The sequence below is a fragment of the Giraffa tippelskirchi genome, chromosome 1 (assembly GCF_054371585.1).
Source record: "Giraffa tippelskirchi isolate mGirTip1 chromosome 1, T2T-mGirTip1v1.2.pri, whole genome shotgun sequence".
NCBI lineage: Eukaryota > Metazoa > Chordata > Mammalia > Artiodactyla > Giraffidae > Giraffa > Giraffa tippelskirchi.
The window spans coordinates 202,769,732-202,783,625 of NC_137275.1; the positions used below are offsets into that span (position 1 = coordinate 202,769,732).

Sequence of the window (13,894 nt, forward strand, 5' to 3'; positions counted from 1 at the left end):
ATGTCACTGCTGTTACGTGCAGCTTTCCTTGTCAAGACTTTATCTGGAAGCTTCTCGTGGGAGGTTTATTCCCATCTGAAGTGTGGTGGTATTTGAGTCACTGCAAGTGTACCTGCTGGGGGGTTGCTTCTATTTCTAGAACCATGCCCGAATGAATATGTAGGAAGGGATTTCACAGATTTCAAGTATGAGTGTTCTCCATAAGGAATCCCACAATGTTTGAATGCAAACTAGTGCACCCACTATGGAGAACAGTGTGGAGATTCCTTAAAAAATTGGAAATAGAACTGCCATACAACCCAGCAATCCCACTGCTGGGCATACACACCGAGGAAACCAGAATTGAAAGAGACACATGTACCCCTCATCGCAGCACTGTTTACAATAGCCAGGACATGGAAGCAACCTAGATGTCCACCGGCAGATGAATGGAAAAGAAAGTTGTGGTACATATACACAATTAAATATTACTCGGCCATTAAAAAGAATACATTTGAATCCGTTCTAATGAGGTGGATGAAACTGGAGCCTATTATACAGAGTGAAGTAAGTCAGAAAGAAAAACACCAATACAGTATACTAATGCATATGTATGTAATTTAGAAAGATGGTAATGGTGACCCTATATGCGAGACAGCAGAAGAGACACAGATGTATAGAACAGTCTTTTGGACTCTGTGGCAGAAGGTGAGGGTGGGATGATTTGAGAGAATAGTATTGAAACATGTATGTTATCATATGTGAAACAGATTGCCAGTCCAGGTTCGATGCATGAGATGGGGTGCTCAGGGCTGGTGCACTGGAATGACCCTGAGGGATGGGATGGGGAGGGAGGTGGGAGGGGTTTCAGGATGGGGAACACATGTACGCCCATGGCTGATTCATGTCAATGTATGGCAAAAACCACTACAATATTGTAAAGAAATCAGCCTCCAATTAAAAAAAATAAATTAAGAAAAAACAAAGTTAAAAGAGAAAATGTATCAAGAAAAAGATGAAGTACTTAGAAAGTCAATTTTTAAAATAAAGTCACTTCTACACGAAGTTTGGAAAATTGTATGGAGAGTGTAGACATTGAGAAAGCCACTTTCTCATTTGTAATTTCTGTGGTAGGCAACTTCTGAAATGGGTCCCAATGGTCCCCACCTGCTGATATTTATACTATTCTGTAATACCCTCCATTTGAATCTAAGCAGGGACTAGTGACCTGCTTCTAATAAATATATAGTGGGAAAAGTTATGAGATGTTACTTTCAATATTAAGTTGCAAAATGTTGTGATTTCCATCTTGCTCTCTTTTGACTTCCCATTTGCTCAGTCTCATGAATCTAGTGGCCCTGAGTGAGTCTTCTAGGAAGATGCCCACATAGTGAGGAGTAAAGGGAGAATTCTGGCCAATAGTGTGCAAAGAACTGAATCCTCCAGACATGAGTGAGCTTGGGAGTACTCTTTTACTAGTAGTCTTCAGACAATACTGGTTCAGCTGGCACCTGGAAGGCAGCCTTGTGAGTGACCAGAGTCAGAAGACCCAGCTTAGCAGTGACTTAGATTCCTGACCCACCAAACCTGAGATAATAAATATTGCTGTGAGCCACACACACACACACACAAAGGAATCCCACAGCATTTGAGTTTGAAATGACCACCTGGATCACCAGGTCCAGGAGTCCCATAAAAGCCTATCTTGAGGTGGAGCTGCAGGAGGGAGTTCCAAGCCCATGCCTCCAGGGTTGGCACCTGCTGTGAGTATTGCCACACCATCTCCATTTACGCACTGTGCTTTCACAAACAAGATTTCATTTGACAACACTTACCAAAGTTAAAAAGAGTTGAAAACCACTCAGTTACTTGAGGTCTTTATTTCACAAACAGGAAAACCAGGCACAGAGAAGCATGCTGATCAAGGATTCCCAAACAGAAAGATCAGCAGATAACTGAGAGCTCTCAAACATCAGAGAAAATTGAACATTATGAAAAGGCAAAAATTCAACAAATGGAAGGACCCCATTTGGCAAAGTCTGAAAGGTAATCACAATATAGTCAAGGAGATTTGAGAATGTAAAATATTCATAAAACAAGAAGAGTTTGTTATGAAAAAGAACTAGGAAACATGGAAATTAAAAAAAAAATGATTGCTAAAAAAAAAAACCTCTCAATAAGTAGGTTCAGTAGCAAATGACATGATTGAAGAATGATTTAGTGAACTAAAAGACCAGTCATTTCTTGCAGAATATTCCTGAGGATAAGAAAATCAGAATAGGAGAGAATAGCTAACACATAAAGGGGAGAGTCAGAAGCCTCATCACTTATTTTCCTAGAGATAGAGGAGAACAGAGAGAATCCAGGGAGGAAAATAATCACTCAACAAATACAAGAATCTTTACCAGATATTTTCAGTTCTAAGCGGGACTAGCCTTATCACTGTGTGGCCTTTGCAGTCTATGGGGTCCTATGCTTGGAAAGCTGTTGGCTTGACTTAATGCCTTGCTGTCACAGACTTGAAATTGTTAATAATTTAAGCTTTGAATTTATGTTTTGTAAGTGAGGTCTGATGGGGATAATGGAGCGGAGGAGACATGCGCAGAACTGGTGTCTGCTGGTTTCCTGTTGCCTGATTCAAACTCATTGCTGCTGCTGCTGCTAAGTTGCTTCAGTCGTGTCTGACTCTGTGAGACCCCATAGATGGCAGCCCACCAGGCTCCGCTGTCCCTGGGATTCTCCAGGCAAGAACACTGGAGTGGGTTGCCATTTCCTTCTCCAATGCATGAAAGTGAAGTGGCTCAGTCGTGTCCGACTAGTCAGGACCACATGGACTGCAGCCCACCAGGCTCCTCTGTCCATGGGATTCTCCAGGCAAGAGTACTGGAGTGGGGTGCCCTTGCCTCCTCCAGTGCCCCATAAACAGAGTAATTGTGCACCAGGGTGCATGGATTTCATTCAGCAAGACTCAGAGTGAGTACAGGTTAGTGTGTAGCTTTACAGCCAAGTGAAGGGGTGGTGACAGCTCTGCGAAGCCACTCTCTACTTGAATGAGAACTTGCTTCAAATGAACCGGGAAGGCAGTGGCCGTCTCAGCAACATGAAGAACCAAGGCACCCTGGCCTAGCCTCCCTTACCCATTTATATCTCTGTATCAGCCAATCACTACTCTAAAGTGCTAATACAGCAGGAAAGGGAAGCACATTTGCATTTAGTTCTTCCTTTCTCCTCATCAGGCCAAAGTGTCAATAAGTGAACTAAAAATGCTTGAGTTAGTTTTGGGCAGTATTTCCATTGTTCAGGTAAGAATGAAATACGCCTCCATGGGGACTTCCCTGGTGGTCCAGTGGTTAAGATTTTGTGCTCCCGATGCAGGGGACCCAGGTTCAATTCCTGGTCAGGGAACTAGTTCTCTGATATGGCAACAAAGATCCTGTATGCTGCAACTAAGACCCAGCACAGCCAAATAATTTTTTTCTTTAAAGAAAAAAATACACCTGCATGAACTACACAAATAAACTATGTAATTTCAATGGTTCTTCATGTGACTCAGATACTCTTGCATTTACATTGAAAGTGACATTGCACAGTATAGAGGTGAATGCTAAAATGTATGCTAATAATTAAAATTTTTAATTTTTATTTATTCAGAACAACATTAAATACACCATGCACAGTGGAATATTAGTCAGCCATTTAAAAGAATGAAATAATGCCATTTGCAGCAACATGGATGTACCTAGAGATTGTCATACTGAGTGAAGCAAGTCAGACTGAGAAGGAGAAATGTCATATGACATCCTTTTTATATGGAATCTAAAACAAGATGGTATAAATGAACTTACAAAATGGAAACAAACTCACAGCCTTAGAGAACAAACTTATGGTTGCTAGAGGGAAGGATAGGGGGAAAGACAGGTAGCTTGGGATGGACATGTACACACTGCTCTATTTAAAAAGGATAACCACAAGTATCTACTGTATAGCACATGGAACTCTGCTCTCTATATGTGGCAGCCTGAATGGGAAGGGAGTTTGGCGGAGAAGATACATGTATATATATGGCTGGGTCCCTTCACTGTTCACCTGAAACTATCACAACATTGTTAATCAACTGCACTCTGATACAAAATAAAAAGTTTAAAAAATATAATGAAATGGAAATACTGGCACCAATATGGGAAAATATAAGAATGTTCTTAAGGGAAACATATAAATGAATTATTTCACATCAAAAAAATAAACAAAAACCCAAACACCAATCAAGTCAAGAGAGTCTGTGAGGGAAAGGGAAGCTTTGTATTATGGTATCTGTAAGCATGCTGTCATACAGGGTCCCGCATTTAAATTTTGCACGGGGTACTGTGAATGAGGTAACAGGCCGTCTTTAAAAGGCCTGATAGATTCACAGCAGAATATAATTTAAGCATGTTTCTTTTGGAAATTCAAAGGTAAAGGGGAATTTTTTGAGCTTTTCAGACAGAAAGAGAGTTCAATGACAAGAAATGAATGTGACCAGGACAAGTGATGGCTGAGCTGGGTAAGGATTTCGTTGCTGATCAAGATTGTGCCACTTTGGATGTGAGTACTGAGGGGTGCCCCTCCAGGGCTCCCTACTTGGCGAGGCCATGCGGGCACAGCCCACAGCCTCTCAACAGTTGGGTGGCCCAGGCGGCACCTTGTCTTCATCTGGTCTAGAAAGCAAAGGAGGTGGAGCAGCCAGTGTCCCAGCGCAGTAAGGTGGCTGGTTGTGAAATCCCCAGGGCTGTCTCCTCACAGAACCGGCAGGGCTGGCTCTGGATCCGGGCCAGGTTCCCGGACATGCAGAGACGCAGCCTGCTGGGCTGTCCCCGCAGGGCTGTAGGCAGGGCTGTGGATCAAGGACAGGTTGGAACAAAGCGCCCACTTCTCTGGCACCTGGACACTGGGGCCCAGCAGAAAGCCCAGGAGGATGGTGTGGGTGGGGGAGGCTGCGACACACGCAGCCAGGACTGAAGGACGCTTGAGCCACCTGGGAGACTGCTGTTACCCATGTCAGGATGGTCAGGACTAACTCTGAGTTCATGCCCTAAGTTCATGCACTTGTAGACATACGCACACACAACTACACACAGACACACATAAACATCTGCAGACCGACATACAGAGACACACATATTTATAGACATACACACACACACACACACCTAGAGACACACACAACACACATATATTAAAATACATTACACAGATATATACATAGACACACACACAAACTCATGGACACATGCAGACATGTACTTAAGAATACACACAGACATGCACATATACAGACACACACGTAGACATCTACACACACACATACATACACACAGGATGAAAATTTCTCCTTTGGCTCTTTAAATACAGAAACCAGGGAAGGAAATGTGCAAACAATTCACTTTGGCCAAGCAAACTCCTAGGCAATGTTAGAAGCTGGTGAACTACACAGGGAGTCGGGGTTCTCTTTCATCCCTTTCTCTTCATCCCTTGGTAGAGGCTGCTGCTGCTGCTGCTGCTAAGTCGCCTCAGTCGTGTCCAACTCTGTGCGACCCCATAGATGGCAGCCCACCAGGCTTCCCCGTCCCCGTCCCTTTCTTTCTCCAGGCAAGAAAACTGGAGTGGGTTGCCATTTCCTTCTCCAGTGCATGAAAGGGAAAAGTGAAAGCGAAGTCGCTCAGTCGTGTCCGACTCTCAGCGACCCCATGGACTGCAGCCTACCAGGCTCCTCCGTCCATGGGATTTTCCAGGCAAGAGTACTGGAGTGGGGTGCCATTGCCTTCTCCGCACTAATGAGCAAACCCAGCCAAGCCATCCAGGAGGAGCGATACAGGGCAAAGAGATCCGGTCAGCTGCGGTGTTGGAAAACCCCTAGGTGAGCACTCATTCCCACCCTCGCTGGGCTGCTCCAGGCTCAGAAAGGAACGAAACACCACTCCTGCTTCAAAGGACTTATAGCTGGACGTCCATAAAACTCACATCCCAAGTTGGATAGTACATTGTGTTACAGGGACCATGAGAGTGAGGGAACGCCGGGAGTAGGTGCTTGGCAGTGGAAGGAGGGGAAGATTTATGGGGAAAGAGGCATGGGCTAACTCCTTTGGTTGGAAGGGCTCAGGCCAGAGAGTGAGGCCAGGGCAGGCACACAGGCACCCTCACTGGGCTGGCGTGCAGGGAAACTTCTGGCCAAGGACCCCAAGGACATATGGAGCCATGTTAGCAGGTTCTTATGCTGCAGGAGTTCTATGCATTCTCTAAAAATTTATTTTTAATTGGAAGATAATTGCTTTACAATGTTGTGTTGGTTTCTGCCATACGTCAACATGAATCAGCCATAGGTGTACACATGTCCCCTCTCTCTTGAACCTCCTTTCCACTTGCCACCCCACCTCACCCCTCTAAGTCATCACAGAGCACCAGGCTGAGCTCCCTGTGTTATACAGCAACTTTCCACTAGCTATGTGTTTTATATACGGTAATGTATATATTTCAAGGCTATTCTCTCAATTTGTCTCACTCTCTCCTTCCCCTGCTGTGTCCACAGTCTGTTCTCTATGTCTGAGTCTCTATTCCTGCCCTGCAAATAGGTTCATCAGTACCACTTTTCTATATTCCATATATATGTGAAATATATATGGAATATGTGACACTAGTTTAATATAGGAACATATATCGTTAATATACTAGTTTTTCTGACTTACTTCACTCTGTATAACATGCTCTAGGTTCATCCACTTAGTTCTGTGCATTTTAAATGTGCTTTCTGGATCTCTGATAGGGGGCTATTGTCTATACAGGCTTCTGTAAGAATTCAACCACAGACTCTATTCTGCTCAGCAGGATGCAGCCTGTAAATCCTGATGTAAGCAGATGGTGGAGGCTGTGAGGGTTATGAGGAGGTGATGGGTTGTAGCTGGAAGACAGGACAAGTGGGTCCTGACCCTAACGCACAGCGGAGTTAATCCAGTCTGCTAGATCAACAGCGTGTGGAGCTGGAAAGTCACTGTTGGCTAAAAAGGACTGGCCCCGGGTTGAGGGGGTGAGTAAGAGGTGAGGGAATGGATCTTAGTTGATTGTTCTCTCTGTGGTTGGAAAGAGAAGGTGCAGAGAGAAATCTCCAAGTCCAGTCATTCATAAACAGAGACAAGTGTATATTGATAATGGGGATTCCCATGGGAGTGGGTGATGCAGGTCTGGTAGCATCTACACCGTAGAAGCAGGCTCTGTGCTGGGGCTGAGGCCTGGAGAGTCACTCTGGACCATCCAAGGGTGCCAGGTCCAAGTTTGGCCCTGGGTTTTAGCAGTACCTCCCAGGCACAATGGGGTCCACATGTGAACAGAGAGGCCTTTGGCCCCTGATCCTGGAGAGTCTGGACAAAAGAAGACCATATGGTGGCTGCCCTTGCTCTTATGTGTCCAGCTTTGGCATCTGGTCCCAGAGTTGCCCCCTGGGTGCTGAGACCTCTTGTACTCCTTATGCAAGGCCAGGCTCTGTAGACGCCTGGGAGGCAAAGTTCAGGGAGATCCCCCCACTGCTGCCAAAGCATTGACGCTTTCAAACTGTGGTGTTGGAGAAGACTCTTGAGAGCTTCTTGGACAGCAAGGAGATCAAACTAGTTTATTCTAAAGAGATCAACTCTGAATATTCATTAGAAGGATTGACGCTGAAGGTGAAGCTCCAATACTTTGGCCACCTGATGTGAAGAACCAACTCATTAGAAAAGACCCTGATTCTGGGAAAGATTGAAGGCAAGAGGAGAAGAGGATGAGATGGTTGGATGTCATCACCAACTCAATGGACATGAGTGTGAGCAAATTGCAAGATAATGAAGGACAGGAAAGCCTGGAGTGCTGCAGTCCATGGGTCACAAAAAGTAGGACATGACTTAGTGCCTGAACAACAACAACCCCCCACTGCCCTCAAAGCCTGCCCTTCTTTCTCTAATCCATTCCTCAGCCTGCATATAATTTCTAACTCTAGCCTCACCCTCTCATGCTGCAGAAAAATGCGATAAGGCATGATGCACATGTCGCAGCTTATTTCCCGAGCTGAATCTCCCGGTGTGTGAACCGGGACTTGGCCTGGAGGTGCTGTGGTGGGAGGGCTGGGACTCAGCTCCCGAGTGGGTCACTTGAAATTCTTCATGGTGTTGTGCCTAAGTGCAGGGGAAACTGGACCACAAAGCACATTTGTTTGGGGCCTAAATCCCTGTCCTCTGTGTGAGTGTTATCCGCAGATCAGGTGTCAGTTAACTAGAAGGAAGTAAGAGAAAATGTAGAAGCACCAACCTAGAAGAGTGATCTGTCACTCTTGACATGTCTCAGATATTTGGGGGTGTGTCAAGGAGGCGGAGGCGCCTCATCCTTGGCTTTGCTCCATGTCTGGGAATCGAGAAATGACACTACAGCCCTGCAGTGGGATTTCCTTGTCACTTGCCGACGATCGGTGACCCGGGTGGAATAGAAAGAGCTCCGAGTAAGTATTGATGTGAACTCCACAGGCTCTAACCACACCCATTTTGGTGACTTAGTTGCACCCCTTGTGAAACAAGGTGGGTTAGACCTGGGACCCTTTGTGTTACCCCCTTAGAACCTGCATCCAAACCATGCTGACTACATAGTAAATACATTGTTTTTAGATTTCTTTTAATCAAAGGCTTGGACTATACAAGCCTGAATTAACCAATCTGAGTGTTTCTGATGTCTGATTGGCCTTCTCCAGGAACATGTGGTGAGTCCTTTAGTTCCCAAAGACTCTAGACTGGGGAAGAATAGGCTTGAATGAGGGGCCCTTCCACCTCAACCATTCAGCTTCCCACCGCAAAATGAGCCCATCTCAAAGTCAGGCCAGCAGGAATGAACACATGCCAGGCAGATCTTTAACAAGAGGACATAAAGAAACTTTTCAAACCCCCTCTACTGGTCAATACCTAATGGCAAAGATTAGAAATTGCTTCCCTGAATAGAGTAGCCAGCTGCCAACCACTTACATTTGAAGTAAATCACTCACTACATTTTTTTACCTGCCAAAATGTGATTTCCAATACTGCAACCTGTTGACTTTCAGGCTTTCGTGAAAATAGGCGGAACCTATATCACTGCCTCTGGGGCTTCCCAGGTGGAGCTAGTGGTAAAGAACCCAGTAGGCCTAAAAGAAACCGGTTCGATCTCTGGGTCAGGCAGATACCCTGGAGGAGGGCATGGCAACTCACTCCAGTATTCTTGCCTGGAAAATCCTATGGACAGAGGAGCCTGGCAGGCTGCAGTCCATAGCAGTTGCCAAGAGTCAAGACAGGATGCTTTTGAACTGTGGTGTTGGAGAAGACTCTTGAGAGTCCCTTGGACTGCAAGAAGATCCAACCAGTCCATCCTAAAGATCAGTCCTGGGTGTTCATTGGAAGGACTGATGTTGAAGCTGAAACTCCAATACTTTGGCCACCTCATGCGAAGAGCTGACTCATTGGAAAAGACCCTGAGGCTGGGAAGGATTGGGGGCAGGAGGAGAAGGGGACAACAGAGGATGAGATGGCTGGATGGCATCACCAACTCGATGGACATGAGTTTGGGTAGACTCCGGGAGTTGGTGATGGACGGGGAGGCCTGGCGTGCTGCGATTCATGGGGTCGCAAAGAGTCGGACACGACTGGGCGACTGGACACGACTGGGCGACTAAACTGAAGTCAGCCCGCAGGCATGCAAATCGCGGCCTCCAGGACTGGTGAACTCTCTCCCAGGTGTTGCGCTGCCACCTAGTGGGCACTTGGGGAGCAGCCGCGCTCAGTGTTTGTCCTGCAGCCAAGGGCTCCCCTAAGTGTCAGCCATGCTCCTGCGAGGGAGCCAAGGACCTGCTGCCTTCCTGCCATGGTCTGGCCAGACTGCCTATGTTGACTCGATGGGATGGTCATCCCTCCCATCTTTGTCTTTCCCTTCTTTTCCTCACCTCCCATCTCTTAAAAGGGGTTCAATCCAATGAAATAACCCTCCCTCCCCACCCCTTACACCCACCCCACAGCACATGGCAAGGTTTTTACTTGGAGAGGCTTCTAAGTCTCAGAAATTACCCTGGATATGGCCCTGGCACAGGTGGACTGAGCCCCAATGGGTTAGGATTACATCATTAGATTCAGGAGGACCGGACCCCTAACCTTCAGAGTTTCAGCAATATGGCTCACTTGGGGATCTTGGTTCTGCCCTGGCACCCCTAGTTCACTAGGTCATTATAACAGGGTGCCTAGCGGCCCAGAACAGATTGTCACTTGGTGGCTTCAGAGCGGCTCACACTTGTGGGATGTGGGTGCCTCCCTGAACATGAACTGCACAGAGATGCTGTCCCACTCCTGGGTGGACCCGGAGCTGGTGCCTGTGAGCTTCTCAGACAGCTTGAGAAACAGGCTACAGACAGGCTTGTGGGCCCAAGGGGCAGTGGGCTCTAGGTGGCAGGAAGCCAGGGTCCCACACCTGGTTCCCTTCCTGCCTCTTGCCCTGATCAGACTTCCCATCAGCTCCTCCCCAAGAAGCCCTGTGCACAGGTGGGATGATTATCACTGACTTAGCAGCTAAAGCAGTGCCAGGGAGGAGGTGGCTTTCTCCAGGCACCTGTGAGAGAAGCAGAGGGACCTGGGGCCTGGTCCGATTTCACAAACAGGCTCTGGGCTCCTCTTCCACAACGGTCCTTCCCTAGGAGTTTCAATGCAGGAGACCTGAGTTTGATTCCTCGGTTGGAAAGATCCCCTGAGGAAGGAAATGGCAAACCACTCCAGTATTCTTGCCTGGAGAATCCCATGGACAGACGAGCCTGGTGGGCTACAGTCCATGGGGTTGCAATAGTTGGACACGACTTAGCGATTAAACCACCACTACCTAGGAGGCTGGAATTCACCTTTACTAGAACAAAATGCCACCTGGGATGTTTCCTCAGGTAATAGCTCTGGGGCTTCTCTGGGCTGTAGAAAACCTTCTGTGGGCTTTTTCTTCTCTCTTCTCCAGTGTTTTTAAATCACTTTCTGTCTCTTTGTCTCCCACATATAATCTTATCTCTGCAGTATTTCTCTGTCCCTCCAGATGATAATGGGTGGGAGGGTGGCACTTGCCTTTGACCTCCAAAGTCCTTGAGCTCTTTCAGTTGGGAGGGGGCTGGAGAGCAGAGGGACTACCTCTACCCTGAGGCCCTACATACAGTTCAAGGTTAGAACTGATGACCTTGGTGTTGTGATGACCAAGGCTCTATGGGGTCATAGGACAAAGCTAGATCACAGTGGCTGGACTGGGCACAATCCCTCCTCAGATCTGGCTGAACAAACCCACACAGAGAGGCCCTGATGAGAGCCAGGAAGCCACAGATGGTGGGGACATGGCCCTGGGCAGACCTGCCTGTCTACCCTGCCTGCCACTGTTCTCTTGTCCAGGTGGGTGAGGGTCTTGGGAAACCCCTTTCAGTGCCTTTACCTGCCTGCTGCCCACCTGGGTGGCCCATGCCCAGCACCAGGTAAACAGAGCGGCTGTTTGACACCAACTATCAATGCCTGGACACTTTCTCCAGGTGAGCCTGACCTCCCCCAGCTCCCAGCAATTCTGTGTCTCACTGTGGCTGGCCCTGTCTGTGAAAAGCTGTTGGGGCCGTGTGGGGTGGGCTGGACATAAGGGAGCAGGGGGGAAGGAATCCTGGATTCTAGCAGGGCCCCCTCTTGTCCAGGTGACTTCTGACATCTGTCTCCCCACCATCACCACCACCATGCCCACTGTTCTGACTGGCCAGAATTGGGGTGAATGCTGGGGCCAGAGAAAGGGTCTGTGGCCATGAACATGGGTGGGGTCTCTAGGCTGTTAAACACAGCTGTTCAGAGATCATAGTGGGGTGCCTCAGATGGTTTCCATTTCTCTGCCTGACCTGGAAGCAGGGGGGCCTTAGTTGGGGGTAGCGGTGCCCAGCCAGGCTGTTGGAGGCATGGACCCGTGGTAAAAGTATTTCTTTATGCAAATATAATCATGTCTGAAACGAAGTGTTAGTTGCTCAGTCATGCCCAACTCTTTGCTACCCCATGGGCTCTGGCCTGCCAGGCTCCTCTGTCTGTAGGATTCTCCAGGCAAGAATGCTGGAGTGGGGTGCTGTGCCCTCCTCCAGGGGATCTTCCTGACCCAGGGATAAAACCTGGGTCTCCCACATTGCAGGCAGATTCTTTACTATCTGAGCCACGAGTCAGCTGAATCACAGATTCTCCGAGTGAGAATATTCCTCGAAGGTCAGAATTTCTGAGCTTTTCTGGGCCTTGGTGGGACACAGGAGCAGACACACGGGTACAGAGCAATGGCACCTGGCTTCTCAAAGGACTCTCAGGGGCCTGCATTTTTGCTGGGGTGACATGGCCAGAGCCTAGTCTGTTGCAGGTGGGCAAGCCCATGTTACAGATAGAGGAAGAGCCTCAGGGCAGGGACAACCAGTCCTGGTTAGCTACCCGCCCACAGATGTCCCCAGTTACACAGCACTGTGTTCTGACCCTGTCCTGGTCTGGGTGCTGGGACCGGGGGTGAGCAGAACCCAGTGGACTGGTACTGCCCTCCTGCCTGTGACCCTGACCCCGACCCCTGCAGACTTGGGAACTCTGTGGGGATAGAGTCCTGTCTCCTCTGGCTCAGGCATCAGGAAGCTGCCTAGTACTGCAGGGAGCAGGAGGGGTCAGGCCAGGCACCCTCACTGAGAAAGTGGTGGAGTCCTAGAGACAGTTGGGCCACAGCTGTCAGCATCTGAGGTGCAGTGCCCTCTGACCCCCAGCAGTTCACACTTATTGCAGCACAGGACATGCGTGACTGGAGTCCCGGGGGCACTGGATTATTTGGAAAGAGCCTGGAAGAGGTGGTCCTCCGAGAAGCCGACTCTAAGGAAATGTCAGGGCAAGTGTTTATCAGCTAGAGCGTGGGTTCCACACCAGAAGGAGTGGAGAGAGGCAGGGCCACAGCCGCCTTCCCATGGGGCTTGTGTGGCTCAGCAGAGCTGTCCCAGGAGGGCCAAATGCCGGACCTGCACAGACCTTGACAGCCCACCTTGACGAGGACCCATCTCCCTCAGGATGTCCGCCTATGCCAGGAAGCTTCGAGGACCTTAAACTACCCCCTGGCTGAAATGGGGCCCCTGGGAACCCGAGATATGCCTCCAGGCCCCGGGCTTCCCTCTGGGACAGCTTCAGGCTCAGTCCTGGGAGCTCCTCCCTGCAGCTCCACTTGTAACCATAGAGGTGGTCACTGTGCAGCTGAAAATGGTCAGGATGGGCCTCTCTCTCTGCCCCCCTAGGATAGGGAGGCACTTCAATGACTTGTTCATATAACCCTGTGTTCTAGTGAAGTGAAAGTGAACGTGTTAGTTGCTCAGTTGTGTCCAACTCTCTGCGACCCCATGGACTGTAGCCCGCCAGGCTACTCTGTCCCATGGGATTCTCCAAGCAAGAATACTGGAGTGGGTAGCCATTCTCTCCTCCAGAGGGTCTTCCTGACCCAGGAATCGAACTCTGGTAATCTGCATTGCTGGTGGATTCTTTACTGTCTGAGCCACCAGGAAAGCCCCATCTTACCTAAATCCTGTGCAAAGACCCTCATCTGTCAGTAAGATCATGCTCACAGGTACTGGGCTAGTATTTCAGCATCTTGTTGGGGACACAGCTCAACCACATCTTTCCCGGAGTGTCTCAGGGTGAGGCTGGTGCTGCAGCCCCCTCCTAACTGGCTAGAGCCACCCTCGGCCAAAGGAAACACAGCAAGTCCCTTAGAAGACACAGCCTGGCTTCGGCTGCCCCTGTTATATTCAGAAAGACACGGCATGGCCTTGGGGCCCGTCTCTGAAGGAACTATGGGGTCGGTCAGCTAGATTCTCTCTGTGCTGGGAGTGAGGTTCTGGTTGGACTCCAGT

The 13,894-nt window shown here is 48.6% G+C and overlaps 1 long non-coding RNA gene and 1 other non-coding gene across 2 annotated transcripts; both read left to right on the forward strand.

Annotated features, from left to right (window-relative positions):
• Window positions 1–3,311: 3,311 nt before the first annotated feature.
• On the forward strand, window positions 3,312–3,384 carry TRNAG-CCC (transfer RNA glycine (anticodon CCC)). The gene has a single exon. It is a non-coding gene; the product is annotated as a tRNA-Gly (tRNA).
• A 7,941-nt stretch (window positions 3,385–11,325) lies between these two features.
• Window positions 11,326–13,348, forward strand: LOC145538886 (uncharacterized). The gene is made up of 2 exons (XR_014077313.1): window positions 11,326–11,536; window positions 12,166–13,348. It is a non-coding gene; the product is annotated as an uncharacterized LOC145538886 (long non-coding RNA).
• The last annotated feature ends 546 nt before the right edge of the window (window positions 13,349–13,894 follow it).